This window comes from Balaenoptera borealis (assembly GCF_965194805.1).
Source record: "Balaenoptera borealis genome assembly, chromosome: 6".
NCBI lineage: Eukaryota > Metazoa > Chordata > Mammalia > Artiodactyla > Balaenopteridae > Balaenoptera > Balaenoptera borealis.
Genome location: NC_138863.1, coordinates 49435508 through 49453461, shown reverse-complemented (window position 1 = coordinate 49453461; position 17954 = coordinate 49435508). Strand labels below are relative to the sequence as shown.

General features: G+C 33.8%; 2 long non-coding RNA genes across 3 annotated transcripts in view; both read right to left on the bottom strand.

Annotated features, from left to right (window-relative positions):
• Positions 1-17954, bottom strand: part of LOC309631333 — a 467574-nt gene that overhangs the window by 363067 nt on the left and 86553 nt on the right. The window lies entirely within an intron of this gene.
• Positions 6109-17937, bottom strand: LOC309630546. 2 transcript variants are annotated; one of them, XR_014245748.1, is made up of 3 exons: positions 17739-17937; positions 17426-17505; positions 6109-14344 (listed from the first exon to the last, which is right to left on the bottom strand). It is a non-coding gene; the product is annotated as an uncharacterized lncRNA (long non-coding RNA). The 2 variants fall into 2 exon arrangements; XR_014245749.1 differs by lacking the exon at positions 6109-14344 and adding an exon at positions 14656-16710.

Below are 17954 nucleotides of genomic sequence, written 5' to 3'. Positions count from 1 at the left end.
TGTAGGCTGACTCTTCAAAGCCCTATCTTTGGATCTTGGCTCCTTCATTATCAGTTTCTTTCATGACCTAGAAGCCATCAAACCTGCCATAGATCTTCTGGCGAATGCATGACTTTTCTCCACAGCATTTGCATCTATTACATTTGCATGGAAAATGCAGGTTGGTTTTCAGCTACCTCTCCTGTCCTAGCTTGAAGCTTCCTCATGCTTTTTATTCTGTCTACTGCTTTTTATTCTGTATGGGTGTGAGATTTGACCAACATTATTTTAATTAGTCTTAGTTTTTATTTAATTTTTTATTAGAATACTTCCATATTTTTTATCTTTTCAATAAACAGTATGACAGCTCAGACATGTGCTATTCTAACATTCTTCCTCACTAATATCAGCAACTCTATACTGTATAATGGCATCAAATAAGCCACAATCACAGGTGTGTCATTACTGGTGATTTTTTATTTTTATTTTTTTACTTATGTTGAAGAATTAAATTTTTTTTGATTAAAGTATCTTAATATTCAGTACTACCTTTGATCCTTTGGACACTTTTCTCAGTCCTTTAGCAATATTTTTCTTATAATTTTGAAAAATTTCAGTTTCAACTTTTTTTAAAAACCTGGATACCATTTCAGTATATTGCTGCCTCAGTTTAGAAAGAGGCTACCAATTTTAAAAGACAATAAAAATAAATAAAACAAATAATACAAACAAACAAAAATAATAAGACATTGTGATAAATATTGTTTTGACTGAATGTTTTACTTTTAACTCTTGGTGAATAGTCAGACCTCTTAAGACTTTCGATTGCATGAGCTTTTTCAATTCAGCAACAATTTCTTGATGATCCTCTGTATTTCTTAGACCAGTGGACTTTAAAATGGGCTTTGTAGAATGCTGAGCCTTTACTTGGAGGAGCTCTGGGTGCTAACTCCAAGCTTCAACTGGATTAGCTTACATAGCATAAGGCTTCATTTCAACCAAGTGTTTTGCAGCTGAAAATAAGGCCTCTTCTATCATGCTCAAATTGTCAAATAGACAGCGTTAAACCAGACACTTGAAAAATTCCTCAAGTATTTATTGGAAATATGACAGATTAGTCATTTAACCTATCAATTGTAACAGAGTTTACCTGTAAATAACATCTCTGTTTCAGTATAACACAATCACAAATGGAAAGATAAATAACACCCATCACACTCTACTCCACGTGTATTTCATTAGAGTGAAAACACGAGTTACTTCTACACCACATGAGGAAGGCATATCTTGTGTATTTCATCCTATTTTACTTGAGAGCTTTGAAAATTTATACAAGCTGGCAAGGATCTAGCACCTTTATATAACCCTTGGTTATAAACCTGTGAGGCCTTTATTGCCTTTGCATTTTTAATAATATTGTTGTAACTATCAGGAAAGAACCTCAGTTCTACTCAGCAGAAAGAAATTCTTTGTCTAGACTCCCTGATATTGAGGCATTTTTCCTCCCCCCTCCCTTCTTACCCTCCTACCCCATAATTATTCTAATGTTCATCTATCTGCACTCACCTAACTATACATTCCTGACCTATCTATTCTATGTTGATGGATTTCTAGCCCTTGGATTTAAACCCCAAACTACCATGCCTTCCTAATTCATATTATGGCTGATCAAATTTCCTGCATTTCCTGGATCTAGAACTTTGACTTCAAACCTGCTGACTACTTATATTTGTGATATCCCTTTGAATTCCTCTTGTCTAAATAGTCTCCCAGCCTTTGTATCCTCTGACTGGCCTAATCCTATTATTACTTATGACATGCTGTGAACGTGCAATTCTCTATTCGTACTCTGATAGCACAATTAAGCCCCCTATATAGTCACTAAGATGTTTTCTTTTATAAGCAGCTGGATAGAATCGGTAACCTAGAAAATTTGAAACTGAGACAATGTAGTAAACTTGTCTGTTCATTTCTAGCTATGTAAAAATCTTATTACACTGGAAATATCCAAATTAATACTTACAGTGTAAAGTATTTTGGTTTCAATTGAAACAATTAATCTGTGTAGCCAATATCAGTTGCTCTTTTTTGTGTGTCATTCTGTATTTTAGTGGCATTTCAGATTTTCAGTGTATAAAATATGCTAACATAAGTATAATTAATTTTGCTGTAGGATCTAAAGTAAGGACATTAAATTTATTTCACATCAACTGTGGTACTTTCAGTTGATTAACACTTAATGTGGCTGTTTCATTTTAATTCAATCCTGTTCAATTTTTAACATAGAGATTGTTCACATTATTGTGAATTAATAGAGTAACTGCAAGATCATATGGGTTTCTCACTTTTTATGTGATCAGAAAAAGCAACTGTAAGAATCAATTAAAATGAACTAACCATTTGATTAAGTTATAATATAATACTGTGTATTCATGTACATTTTCTCAAGTATGATTTTATATTAATGGACTAAATTAATCCAGTATGTATGTATATATATGTGCTAGTTTGGAGTAACATATTTACTTATGTGACCTTCTATAATGATAATCCACTATGATCGAGCACAATTACATGTATTGGGAAAAGTATGCTATTGACATGAAGACTAATAAAATTAATCAATTATTGCCAAACAAAAATTATCAAGCATATTAATATTTTGTGATATTAACATCATTTCTGATATATGATTGTAGCAGTACTTGAGAGTTTGAACTCCAGGCTATCAATCTTAATTATACCAATTATTTGAATATCAGTGTTTTCTACTTATAAAATACAAATAGTAATGTTAATTCTTAGTGTTATTGTGAAAATTAAATGAGATAATGCATATGTAGGTTTAGGCACAGTGTATATTACATAGTAAGCATCCAAACATAACATAATTAGTACCATCATTTTTACTATTAATACTATCTGTTCTTTCATAGAATTACCAAGAGGCCAGTCACTTCAGAATGATATATATATAAACCATAGAGAGGGGAGGTGCAATGTGATAAAAGACTTGGGTCTCTATGATATATATTTCATTTATATCTCCATATGCTTCACTGGTTCATTGGCAGAAGGAGGTCACATTTACATTTCTGTCCAAATGGTAGTACAAGCAATCTCCCACTTGCTAACAAGCATTCCAGTATTTTGCAGGTGTCACAAGTCTACCTATTTCTATGAATCCCCAGGTTTGTTAATATACTTTTATGAATAATAATTCCTTTTTAGTTCAACTGCTGCTGCTTAGAGTAGCACAAGTAACTCCAATTCACTCTTTCAGACTAAACTACAAGTGCTGATCAGTGGACAGCTATCTCAATTGCCACTCTATTGTGTATTTATCTCAATTGCTGCTGATATTCCTGCAGCTGCCTGGTAGAGCTGAAAAAGCCAGATGCTTGAACAAAGTGCCATACTTAAAGCTGAGGGAAGAAGTGGTCTCAAAGAACCTCTTGCTCTCCCCAGCCTCATTCCCTTGCTAACCATCACTCCTATCTCTGTCAGCTGCTGCTTGTATGAATGTATCTTCTGCCAGTTGGCAATCATTCCTCTCAATGTCACATTTCATGAAGGATGAGCCATGGAAGTGTTTCCTAGGTCCATAGTTGTAAAGGTCTTTGCATTCATACTCATGTACCTATTTACTTAGAGTATACCTATGGCCTTAGAATACCAAATTGGGTTCTAGCACTGGCTTCACTGTGTTTGGTGTTGGTATTAAGTCTGACTTTCTGATCTAGACTTATTGAAAGTGAGTTTCATTGAAACTCACTTTATTTTATTATAATTTTTTCACCATGGCTATTTGAAAGTGTATATGTTTTCTTATATTTTAAATTCGACATGGGATAGGAGATAGTGACAGTGTTGCAGCCTTTTCTTTACAAGAGAGCTGAACAGCAACAATGTAAATATGTAGCTATGAATACATATGAAGGACGAATAGCATCAGTCTTTGAGGGAGGTATATTATTTCATAACACCTGACAAATGTGTCCCTGTCCAGTTAATTACCCAACAAAATTTTCCTAATAGAAAGGATCAGTAGTTCATGTGATTTTTATAATTTCACTTTAAGCTAATAATTGTTATTGATGAAGCAGATATTTAAATGATAACTTTCTTCATTGTCTTCAAGTATTATATACGGATAAATTATTAGCAGAGACTTAGAAAGTGCAATATGACTAGCTGGTTACCTGGTTGTAAAACACAGAGTGTTTTATATGAACAAAATTCTCAGTTGTCCACAAAAATATATTGTTAAAATTGCCTCCCAGTCATTTTCTGGAATGAATGAAGTTTAATTTTATTAGCAAAACAAATGCCAATAGCAGCACATAGGTGCATCAATTAAAATAATATAATTTCATTAAATATATATTTCTATTAGGAGATGACTGAATTTCCCATAAGATGAGAGAGATTAATAATTTAATTTTTTCTATACAATTATAGAAATAAATCTAGGGAAGTTTACACAAATATATTACATTTATCTCCACACAGAATATATATACTAGATATATATTATATATGTATTACAAATGAAAAATTGATTAGAACATGAGGATGATTTTGTTATTGGAACTTAATCTCTTAACAAACTTTATTTCAATTTTTGCAGGAGCATTTCAGAAATTCTCTATAAAGTAATTGATTGTTAGCAAAACATACTCCTTTTTTAATTTTATTTTAAGTAGTTAATTTTGCAAGTATTTTTGTTTGATATTTTGAACGAATAATCTTAGGAAGTAGATGTAATAATACGCTGAATTTGAGAGTTTCCACTGAGATCACATGAGAGGAAAATAATAATTTAAAGACAATAAACTTTTCATTTGTTCATTGAAGTTATGGTTCAGATAATAATATGCTCTGGACACCTCCCGAAAGAAGTTTTGCAGTTAATAAATAAGCATATGAAAAGACACTCTATATCATATGTAATTAGGGAACCAATAATTTTAAAAAGAGATACCCCTATACACCTATCAAAAAGGCTGAAATCCAAAATATTACAACAATAAACACTGTCAAGGATGTGGAACCACAGGAAATCTCATTCATTGTTACTGGGAATAAGACAGTTCGGCAGTTTCTTATGAAAACTAAATATAATCTTAGTATGTGATCCAACAATCATGCCCCTAGGCATTTACCCAAAAGAGTTGAAAACTAATGTCCACACAAAAAAACTTGCACACAAATGTTTATAGCTGCTTTATTCAAAATTGCCAAAACTTGAAAGCAACCAAGATGTCCTTCAGTAGTTGAATGGATAAACAAACTGTGATATATCACTACAATGGAATATTATTCAGTAATTAAAAAAAAAGAAATGAGCCACCTAGCCATAAAAAGACACGGAGGAAACTTAAGTGCATATTGCTAAGTGAAAGATGCCTGTCTGAAAGGCTATATACTATATGATTTCAACTATGTGATATTCTGGAAAAGTCAAAAAAGCTATAAAGGCAGTGAAAAAATAGGGGTCTCTAGGGTCTTGAAGGTAAGGAGGAAGGGGTAAATAGGTGGAGCACAGGGAGTGTTTTGGGGAGTGGAACTATTCTATATGATACTGTAATCATGGGTACATGGCATGATGCATTTGACAAAACACATAGAACTATACAACACAGAGTGAACCTTAATATAAATGGAGACTTAATTAATAATAATGCATCAATATTGGTTCATCAGTTCCAACAAATAAACTACACTAATGCAAAATATTCTAATAGGGAAACTCTGTGCAGGGACACGGGGTAGTGGGGAAGGTTTGATGAGAACTCTGTACTTTTTGCTCGCTTTTTCTGTAAACGTAAAACTACTCTAAAAAATGAAGTATATTAATTAAAATAAAGCAAACACTGATTAGTTTCAAATTCTTACCTAATGTGTTTGCCACACTATTGTCCTATAATTATCATGTAGGCAACGCCCAACGTAACTTACACACTGTTTTAGATTTGCATGTACAAGTTAATGTAAAAGAGAAAAATGCCTTAAAATAAAAGCAAAACGTATAAAACAATTTCTTAATCATCTGGAAAACTTAATAGCTTTCTTTTTTTCTCACAACTGGTCAGAGAAAATGAATGCTTAATGGCTTAATGGCTTCTTTCCATTAATAACGAACACAGTGAAAATACTCTGCAAAACGAGTATCTAAAATACCTTATTTTCTTTCATGCTTTTCAATCTATTTTCTTCATTTATTATTGGTAGTTATTACAAACATTTATCTTTTTAAAACTTGTTTATTTGACTATTTAAGTGCTTTCTCCATAAATTCTGAACTTGGCCTTAATGCTTACTTTTATACCTACCTAAGTCTTTTGTATTATTACTGTGATCATTTTCTTAAATTTAAATGAAGTTTTTGTGTAATTGTACATATGTGTCAGATATTTTGATATTGAATTTTAAAACAGCATTTATATTATAGTATTTTGATTTGACACCATACTGTTGATCAGTATCCTTATAATGAGTCCTCTCATTATTATTATCTACTTAAGATACTGTACTCTTGTAGGCTAATTTTGTATAACTTAAGATAAAATTTGAAACAGTTTACTTAAGTTGTCTAACGATCATCATTATTTGACCAAAAGGCGAGAAAGTGAGCTTAAATGATCAGGGGATACTATGCCATGTGTGTATTATGGGGTGGTGACAACAATCAAAATCTCTTTGCTCTGCTTGAAAAGACTATGGTTATGACTTCAGTTGCAGAGTTCTTAGACACTGTAGCTCTGTTCAGAGAAAGAATCTGCTGCAGTCAGAACTCTGGCTGTGCAGATGTAAGGTTATCAAAATGTGCTCCCCAGACCAGGAATCAGCAGCCTCACCATCATCTGGGAACCTGCTAGAAATGCAAATTATTGAGCCTTACCTAGGACCTACCTACTGAATCAGAAACTCTGTGGTTGGATCCAGAAATCTGTGTTTTCACAAGTCGTCCAGGTGATTCTGATGCAGGTTAAAGTTTGAGAACCACTAATCTACAGTTCGGAGTATAGCTTTTAGTTTCAGCTCTGAGGCTATGAGTCAAAGTAAAACAAATTATTGCAAAGAGTAGTGGCCCTTAGTTAATGCTAAAACACTGATTATTAAAATTAAGACAAATGTTTCATATAGCTTAGTATACTTCAGATACTCTTTTTTTTTTTAGTGACTTATGATTAAGGTTGGGCAATAGTAGTGAGAAATCTTCCCAGTAGGGCTTGCAGTCAAAGATAGCTGGATCCAACAAACGTCTCTGCCACAAAACAAATTCCCATCAGAATAGTATTCCTAAAAGTTAAAATATTAAAATCAAATCAGTGATATTAGGATATAAGTTTTCAAGGCTTAAATTCATTTGCTATATTACACTTACTCTTATGAAAGGGGGAAGATGAATGGGTAAATTGTTTCTATTAGTCAATCATGAAACCCACACATTAGCATAAGTCATAGGAGAATTTAAAAAAAAATCAGTTCCTCTCAAATACATATCTCTGAAATAAATTGCTCCATCAATTTTAGGAATTTGATTTTGCGATACCAATTCTAATTCTCTTTTCCTTCTTTAATAATACAGCTCTTGAATTTTAGTTAGGTATATAGCCAAGCACTACATTCTCAAACCTCCTGTTGCAGCTTTGTGTGACTATATGACAAAATTATAGCCAATTAAATATGAGAAGAGAAGCATCATATGTTAAGAGCCATTCTCTTAAAGGGAAGGGCAATGCCCTCCATTTACCCTTCTCACCTTTGAATTTGCTGAAACATGTATGCAATGATGGAAGCAAGAGCAGTCATCCTAGATTACAACATGGAAGCTGCATGTGTAGCATGGCAGAACACCAAAGCAGAAGATCCTGAGTCACTGACACTGTTTGTCCTGGACAACTCATACGCTGACTACCATGAATGAGAGAAATAAATTATTTTGCTTAAATTTTTGTCTTTCTGGGGTCTTTTTAGAAATCTGATGTTTATTCTCACTAATACACTAGGGAAACCTAATTTACCTCATGTTCTAACGTTCATAAATAGAAAGGCAACACATTTGTTGATATAAAATAAAAATGAAGAGATTTTACCATAGGGAGAAGCATTATTTTAATGCATTTGCTTTTTCAAATACTTGTCCAAATACTTCCTCCACTCCTGTAACTCAGTCAACGGTAATTACTGAGCACATTCTAAGCTCAAGGTACTTTTCAAGGCCCTGGGGACGCAACAGTGAGCAAACCAGACAAAGTTGCTCCTTTTAAGGTGCATTGATATTGCTGGAGGACTGAAAAGGTAAACAGATAAATAAATTAATTGCAGAGGTTAATTTAAATAGGCAGAAAGTTTTCTTAATTTCTTCAAAAATTCTAAAAAAACCCAAATATTATTATATCTCCACTTGTAATCATTAAAAATATTATCTTTTAAGAAATGAAGTTTGCCTTCACCCAATCTTCCTGACTCTTGCCCCCAAACCATTCAACTTAATATTGACAGTGTTAATCAGTATTAAGTTTCTGTTGCATATCCAGTCTTTCTGCCTTTCCCCTATGCTTATCAATAGCCATCTGTTTATTTGTCTGTAAAAATACATATGCTAATTTATTTACACCAAAATAAAACCGCACTGTAGTTATTAGTCTTGATGTTCTTGGATGAAAATCCTACATAATAGAGATATAACTATTTTTTAAGAATTGATCTCTAATATACCATTGCAAGCATTTTTATTAATTTCTGCTATTTATGCTCCTTTATAAATATATGGATTGTTTTTAAATTTTAGGTATTACAAATATTCTGCAGGGAAGACTTTGTGCTTATATTTTTATCTCTTCATGATATTATTTCTGTGTAGTAGTCTGCAAGAAGTAGAATGGCTGAGTCATGCAACATGTACTTTTTACAGTTTTATGAACAAAACCAAATTACACTTCAAACAGTTGTACCAATTTATATTACAACTAACCTTAAAAGACTAGTAAATGCTATCAATCTATTTTTATTTTGAATGGTCTGATAGAAAAAGTGAGTCAACAACCTCTCATGTTTATTCACATTTCTTTTGCGAATTATTCCTTTATATATTTCGCTTATTTCCCTAAGACTTTTTGCTTTATAAATTTTGCTCTTATGTTATTTGGTGCATAAATGTTTGTGAATGTAATATTTTCTTCATCAGTTGTACTCTTCAATGTTTATGGCCTTAAATACTATTTCATAGGGTAGAAGTGGTTTCTTTCTGTTTGCATTTTCTTATTTATATTCATCCATCTCTTTACTTTCAAATTCTCTATCACTTTAGATTTAGACATGTTGCTTGTTAGAGTTTATAATCTGAAAATCTTCACCTTTCTTAGGATGATTTAAATTATTCCCATTCATTGTGAAAACATAAATGTTTGTCAGATGCCTAATGTTTCTTCTTTTCTTATTATTTGTTATATTTTTATGATTTCTCATTTTCTCATCTTTACATTTTCTAGAGTGAAAAAATTTAATATATTTTCCTAGAACTTAATAATTAGTAAAGATATCTTTTTTCCTTCATGTAAAGGAAAATTATCACTTAAAATATGAACATCTGCAAAAATATTTAAATAAAAGTAATCATAGTTTTACTATTGAGAGATTTCTCTATTAACACATTGTTGTAATATCATGAGATCACATTTTTGTATATATTTTTGTGTGCATTGGGCTATTCTTTTGTATATATAGATGCAATTTTATATCTGCCATTTTTATAACATTACCTTCATTGTCATATTTTTATGACATTAAAATATAATATTTGCAATAATATATCTTTTGGATTACTTGTATTGTTTAACCATTTTTCCATTGTTTACATTTTATGTTGTTTATGGTATTTGTCTATCACACATAATTGAAAAACAAATATCTGATTTCTTCCTTAAGATTTCTAACTAGAATTCAGGATCTTCATGTACATGTTTAAAAATGGAATGTTGTGGACTCAGTTAGTTATAAAAATCCAATTCATACTAACTGAACTTAAATAACTAATTTTATCACACGGGTTCTGAGTGGTCACATAGAAACATGTGAAAGCAAGCAGATCTTAAGAACAGGTCTGTAGGAATATTCCCCATTCTTAATCTCTATAGAAGAAGGGTACATTGTGGCAATAACGTCCACCACTTCTTCCTAAGCTTCTTAGAGTTCAGGCACACAAAATATTACTGGCCCATCATGAAACTTAGTATGAGACTCTTGGACTTGCTTGGTTCAGGGGCCCACCATGGAACAATCAACTTTAGTAGAGAAGTAGGTCATTTGATAGACAAGTTAAAGCTTTGTAGATGGTGAATGGGGGTGAGGTTTATGATACATATTTTAAAATTTATTTTCATGAATATTATACTACTAATATTCCCATCTGAATTATATGAAGTCTCCATTTTACCATCACCTCATAATCCGTGTGAAATATTTATTTATAAATCAATTTGATAAGTTAATAAAATGCATATAGTTTAAATTTATGTTTATTTGGTTCTAAATCAATATGACCATATGTAAACTTGAAACCTCAGTGAAAATGTCCACATCCTCTTCCTCTTATTAGCGAAAGGTTTGCTAGAGAAGAGGGGAGTTCAAGTATATATAAGTTGTGTTGAGGGACAGTATTGAGTCTTGATCTTCTATTATATTCTTAAATCTGTTCACATCTGTTTTATATACAGCAATATTTCCACAAAATTTCTCTCATACAAATAGCACACATGCCTGGTTTCTTAGCTTGGTTGCAGAATTTATTTTTTGTAAATTCTTTACAGTCTTTTTGGTATATTCCAGAAACTGCTTTTTCAAGGTCACCAATGACTTTCAACGTGTCCAACTTAAGATCACCTCTCTGATCTCATCTTACCTGAGCTATCAACAGTATTCCTCATAGTTGATCAATCTCTCCTTAAATTCGACTTTTTTTTTTTTTTTCTGTAAGGAAGAGCTTCCAAGGCATCATGTTCACTTGGTTTGAGCACCGTTGGCAGCTCATTCCCTGTCTCCTATTAAAACTGCTTTTCATAGAGTCAACTCTGACCTGTCCTGGAGCCCTCTATCTATGTATCTACATGTGCTCTCATGTGATCTTATACAGTCCCATGCCTGTAAATGGCACCAATATGCCATTCTTAAATGAATATCGGATCCTGACTCCAGACTCTATACCTGGCCACCTCTATTCTCCCCACTTGTACATCTAAAAGTCATCTCAAACTTGTTAAAAATTAATCTAAATTTTAGCATTTCCCCTAACCTTCTTCTCTCTAGATTTCCCCATCTCAATAAAATGCACCAGTAACCTTCATTTGCTCAGATCAAATTCTCAGTTATTCTGTATTAGTCTTTTCATCACCCCACATCCAACCTATCAGTAAATCTTGTCAATTAAAGTTTCAAAGCATTTCCCAAATTCATTCCCTCATCCCCATCACTACTCACCATTGTAGACAAATTGCTTTCATTTTGGTATCTTCCCAATATTCCCCCTGCTTTCATCTATCTCCTATAATTCTTCACATACTAACTAGGTGATATTTGTATCTTCCTCCCTCTTTTTCTTCATTCTTTCCTTTTTTCTTTTTCTTTTCTTTTTCTTTTTTTGTTTTCTGTTTTCTTACCCAGATGTGTGTATGTGTATGTATGTAAGTCTTCTTTTTTCATCTACTTCCCTAGATTTTTCCTTCTCTTCTAATTCTTTCTTCTCCCTCATACCTGACATTCAAGTATGTTAACAACCTACATATACCCTTACTTATATTCATGTCTGCTTATTTTACAAATATATACACATTCTTGTTTTTTTAATATAAAACCAGATCCTATTTAATACTGTTCTTTCATTTGTATGCTACATTTCTTATACATTAAAACAACTAGGTAATAATACCAAATCAATGGGTACAGATACAGTTTATTATATTATTAGACACAAAGTCTACCCTGACTAATGATTATTTCCTTTGTTTCCAGTGTTTTTAATAACTATGAATAATTAAACAATGTTGCATTAAGTATTCTTGTGAATATCCTTTTATTCTATGTAGAAAGTCCCAGGAATGCAATGGCTAGGTCAAAAGTTATATGCAATTTTAATGTTAATAGATGTTGCCAGATTGCTTTCCAAAAAGACTGTAAAACATAGGAATGTAATAATTGCTCAACTTTTTCTTGACTTACAATAATATATCTTAATGTTATTCTTTCTGGTAAATTAGATGTATAGCATCCAATTATATTAATTTCTTTGGCAACATATTAGAAATGTGGCTTTGACTCTAAAATTAGCATTTTTCTGGCATCTATCCCAATTTTACTTATTAGAATTGAAAAGTAAAGGAATAAAAAGGTAAAATCCATTATCAGTATCAGATAAATAGACTGGTCAATAGGTGACCTACCATTATTTTAAGACATGTGAAAGAACTGCATAATATAAATTGTTTAATTTACTTCCTAGGGTTAAACCCAAGCAAAATTATAAAAGTTCTCTCTGATTGTTTACATTTGTATCAATTTCCACAATTTCTGCATGTCCCCCAGCTATTTAAGACATACATCCTGAAGTAGGAAATTAAAATGGTGCTCTGTTCTGCCAGGGCTGATCAATATCAGCTCTAGAGAAGTTGCCAAAGAATCAGAGAAATTAAAGCTTGAAAATACATAAGATCATATTTGGCTTATTCCCTTTCTTTTAGAGGTGAAATAACTGAAGTTAAGGAAATTGAATCACTACTTGACCATATTCCATGGTTGCTTTAGTTGGACATATCTTAAAGTGGTTTCTAGTTAGGTATTAACTGTGATAGTGTCTACCAAATTTAGGTTCAATATATCGATTATTAGGTGCCTTTTTGTTTTTAACAACTCTGTAATTCAGATGTCTTATAATCAGTGGCTTCTTACAGTTAATTGGCAGCGTGTTTTATTTATAGTGGAGATAAAAAGAATATATCTTACAATTGACAGGATATCAGATTTCTCAAAATACAGTATTTGTTTTTAACAGGCCCCACATTTAAATCCAGCAGATCTGAGATACAGAAACAGGAATAGGGAGATTGGACTACTTTTAGGTAATAATTAACTAATAATTACCTTAAAAAGTCACCATCTCTTTTCAAATCATACCATAATAGTATCAGCTTCAGATAAGGTCAGTAATGGTTATTCAATACTTATCCCATGACTAGCATATACCAGTTTTCTCATACTTGAATAACATATAGATCCTTTTTAAAGATTCTCTAGCATAAATTAAGTTCACTAGTGACATACTGAAATATGTTAACATTAAACTAATTATAAAACCCCATATGCTTATAACTCTTATGTAAATACAAAACAAAAAACAGAAATCAAACAAAAATACAACAGACAAAATATCCAAATTTGTAATCTTAATTTAATACAACAGATGATGTTGCTTTGCTGAAACCAAATCCTATCTCAAAACATGAATGTGTTTATGAGTATTTGTGTCAATACTGATCTAAGTATGCCTGATGATTATAGTGATAGGGGTACTGTATGGTGATATAGTTCTCCCACCACTTTTCTCAATTTATGCCACACCTTTGTTCATACAGCATGTCATGACATCATTTGAACACATTTTAAAATAAACAAAACATTTATGTTAAGTTCCTAGATTTTTCCTCATTAGTCCAAAACAATAAAAGCAATAAATAATACTTGACACCAACGTGATCACAAACATGAATGCAAACACAAGAGATACATAGTGACAGAACTGAGTTACAGATTATTGTTAGATCATTATAGTAAAAAAAAAAGGAAAGTTCTGAATCCCAATAATATACTCTGTAACCGCTAAGATTACATCACAGACACAGTTGAATAACACTGGAATATGCTTTTTTTTTTTTTTTTCAAATGATATAAGAACGGGAACTTGGTTCACAGAAGCTCAGAAGCTCAGGTAAGGCTGAGTTTCTGGGACGCAGAAGTTGATTTGTGGATAGTTCACTTTAGCAATGGCAAGTTATCCAGATAGAGTAAAAGCATTCAGAGATTGTAATGACAGGAAGTAGGAAGTCCAGTCATGCGAAGGTAGCAAGGTATGGTCTCAAACATCAGTAGGCAAACTCAGGGAAGTTTTACTTCCCTCTGGAAGAACTGGACAGAGGGAATCACAGCAGGGATTCAGGATGGAGGGGTCCAGCTGCTGGTCTGGGAAGGAAGGCAGGACCTTGGTTTTACATTTCATGGCAATAACTTTATCCTGAAATTCTGCGTGAGCCAGTAACAGGTCAGGAACAATGCTCAGTTGCTGTGCAGAAACCTGGTACCCAGCTTTGGGCTAAGCAAAGTAAAATGAGGAACAAGGAGTGAGGTAAATTAGTATAAGCACAGAGCATACGGGATCTTGATTTGAATCACAATGGTAGAAAGGGGAAAATGGAAGGGGAAACTGCACCAGTAGAAAGGGAAAATTGAAGTATAGTGGTGGCAAAAAATGAACTGCAATTTTTTTTAGAGTAATGCCAGTTACTTAAAACGTTTATGTTTAATTTATTAATTGTAAATTTTTCAGCTGGTAAGTTGGTAATTAAACCCAAGTGATCTATAATGATCCCATAAAATATTTTTAAAAATTTTATGATTAAGAAATATTGATTCTGCATGTTTACAATAGCAGTTAGATGTTTAACCTAATATAAATTTTCTAAGTTTCTGAAAGGTAAATCTTTTATTTTTTAAATTAAGAGTGGCATTGTTCTATAGAAATAATCAATGCCAAAATGGCTACTAAAAACATAAATCAGAATTGTTTGAAATAATGGGAACAGACCATGGATATCAAAGAGATTGTAACACAATAGGAAATTTGAAGATGCTTACTTATGTACTTACTTCCTTTGCACCATGACAAAAGGAAAGACATGGGAACAGCAAGATGGGAGGTCACAATAATTTGTCACTGTTTACTGATTTTAATTTATTGCCACAGAAAGGTATGATTTCTCTCTGAGATGATGGGGAAGTCCTGATTTCCTACTTGACTTCTCTCTTAATTTTTAGCAAAATTCAAATGAAAAAAATTATTTCATATTTTAATAGAGGAATTCCATTATGCCTAGGAGTTGTTTGTTGTAATTAGAAGCCAGAACGCACATGGTGGTGGCTTATTTTTCTCTTGAATTTTAAGGTTGATGTAATGAAGAGTCCACTAGCAACAGAGCTCATTGGTAATGGCATAATGAATATCATATAGTGTGATTAGTAGTTTTATTTGAATGACCGTTACAGTATAGATATGGCTACTCAATTGAAATGAGGGTAAACAAAAGGAATCTGCATTCTCTTCTGATATATGTCTGTGCAAGTTCAAGGTGTAGGTATAGAATCTTGCTGATTACACTCAGCATTAGGTAATGTTGAGATAGAATACTTCATGTGTAGTGAAACAATGAGGATAAATTTTATGTAAAAAAATTTACATTCCTTTTTTAACTGTCAGCATCCTTAATGTATTAGCAACAGACCTATGGTGTGTTTACTACCATTTATACACAGGTTTAGATACTGCAGTCAAAAGCTACCCCATCATATCATAAAGCTTGTAAGTGGCAAAGGTAGACTATTCTGACACTAAAGTGAATCTTGTCAGAGATTATTTCACTAAAGTTGGTTTTTAGGACATATACATCATCATATACATGTATGTATATCATATATATGGTATATATTATATATCAACTTTGCCAGTAGAAACACAATATGGCATCCCATATAGATGATATTCTGTTCCATGGGATAATTCAAGTAACTGTGGTTCCTGTTTCCTGAACTGGAAATTGAGCTTCATGATGTACATACAGATCTGAACATTTTGTCAGAAGTATTTTGAAAGGAAAATATTGCAAAAAACCTAGCTTAGATTATTGTGACTTATACACACAAGAAATCTATATTATCTGATTCTTTCACATATGGGCCATCTTCCATTTCCTTAGGAGATTCCTTGGTTTGGTTCAGTAAAAATGAAGATTTTATCTCCTGTCTAATAATTGCAAGTTTCCAAAACTTCAAAAGACATAATGAAAATCATACAGGTCATGAGTTGTTCCCAAGGTGATATGTACAGAGAATCACTACAGTCTCAAAATATAAATTAAAAATAACTCTAATGAAAGGAGCCAAAATGGATTTGATTTGCACACAGTATTTGGTGGAGATCACTTAACTTTTTTTTCCTAATAAGATTGTGTTCACACTGAATTGTAACAAATTATTAGGTGATCTGTTCCACAGAGTATAGAAGTTTTGTAAATTCTTGCTTTCTCTTTCTCCCAAGACTTCCAGACTCCCCCAAGTGGATATCTGAGAAATTTAGCCAAGTACCTCTAAATAACTCTGACACTTCATAATGAGCTTTGATAAATCCATACCAACTTTTTTTCTTTGTTTGAATTGAAGCAAGACACATGGAGAATTTCCCTTAGATGAATCTAGCACTTCCCTCTTTCACCCCTGTAAGTTACAAATTACTCACATGACTATTGCCTCTTATAAATACTCTTTTTCTCTTTCTGTTCTTCCTCTTTCAAAGAGTGAAATCGAACTGGCAGATTCATTTAAGGACCATATTGTGGTTTGCAGAGTCACTGCTATGTAAAATCATATATATGGGACACCCAGAATGGACTGTCTTGAAATCCTGACCTTCAAATAAAAAAGATCAACACAATTTATATCAAAGTGCAGTATGCTCTGACGCAGGAGCAGCAGAATGCCTGGAATCTGCTTTAACCAATTAAGCCATTCAAGGCAAGAGGAAAATAAAGCCTTCAGTAAATCCACTGAAGCCACCATCTCCCAGCCTCCCACTGCCTGTTATCGATCTTTTTAAGTGCGGACTAATGAGTCGTATATACACCTGATGGGATGCTCTCACCCTACCACCTCCGAGGAGTTAAACTTACACAAAGAATCAACTGGGTGAGAGGGAGGGTGGCAGGGCACATCTAGGCCGATGGCTACCTTGGCCCCTTAAAACCCAGCGCGATGGTTTCTCTTCAGTGAACGCAGCAGACCCCATCCCCTACTTTCCTAATGAGCCCATTAGTTCCTTTGCGGGAGATTTTCCTTTCAGGTCGCTTCTAGGGCAAACGCTTTTGTTCGCTACCACTCTCTGTGGTGGGAAAAGAACTGTAGAGAAACGCAAAGCAAGCTCTTGGCAGCAGCTTCTTTGCGGCAAAGCATCCCTTTCCGTTCAGCTTTGGCAATTTAGCAGGAACCTAGGTTCTCAGGGGACGTGGGTGAGGGGAACTCTGGGTCGAGGAACACATAAGCCAAGAATCTCTGTTGTTACCTTCTATCCATTTCACTTGTGTCCCCACAACTACCCCTCCCCGCCCCCCAAACTATCAACACAAACCTTTATAATCTCTACAAATGGGTGGTGGGTGGAGGGACATTTTCTTCCTCTAAGATTCGGAACAGGATCCAGCCTCCATACTAAAACCACATTAAAAACAAATAAGATCAAATAAGCTAAACGCAATGGGTAGTAACTATCTCAAGAGAGAAGCAGCTGCTGGCACCTGCCTGGATACGCGGCAGTTGCAAGCGCTTGGCTTTCGTGCTGAATTATTAATTTATTTACCCCCACCCCCCCAACGTCCCCTCCCCCTTCCCCGACTGCTAGGCAAGAAATCTCCGTGTCTCTACATTTTCCCCTCCGCCCCCACCTTACAGGAGTCTCCCACTTTTCGGTCTCGGGCCGCTCTGCCGCCCGCTCGCGGTGGCCTTCGAGTCCCTGGCCCTCTGCCGCCGCGGCGCTGCGCTGGGGGCGTCCCGCTCGCCGCACGCTCCCACTCGCGACCAGACCGGCGCTGCCGTGGGTCCCGGCGGCGGCGGGGGAGGGCGGAGGGAGGCCGCGGGTGACAGATGTACTCCTCTGACAG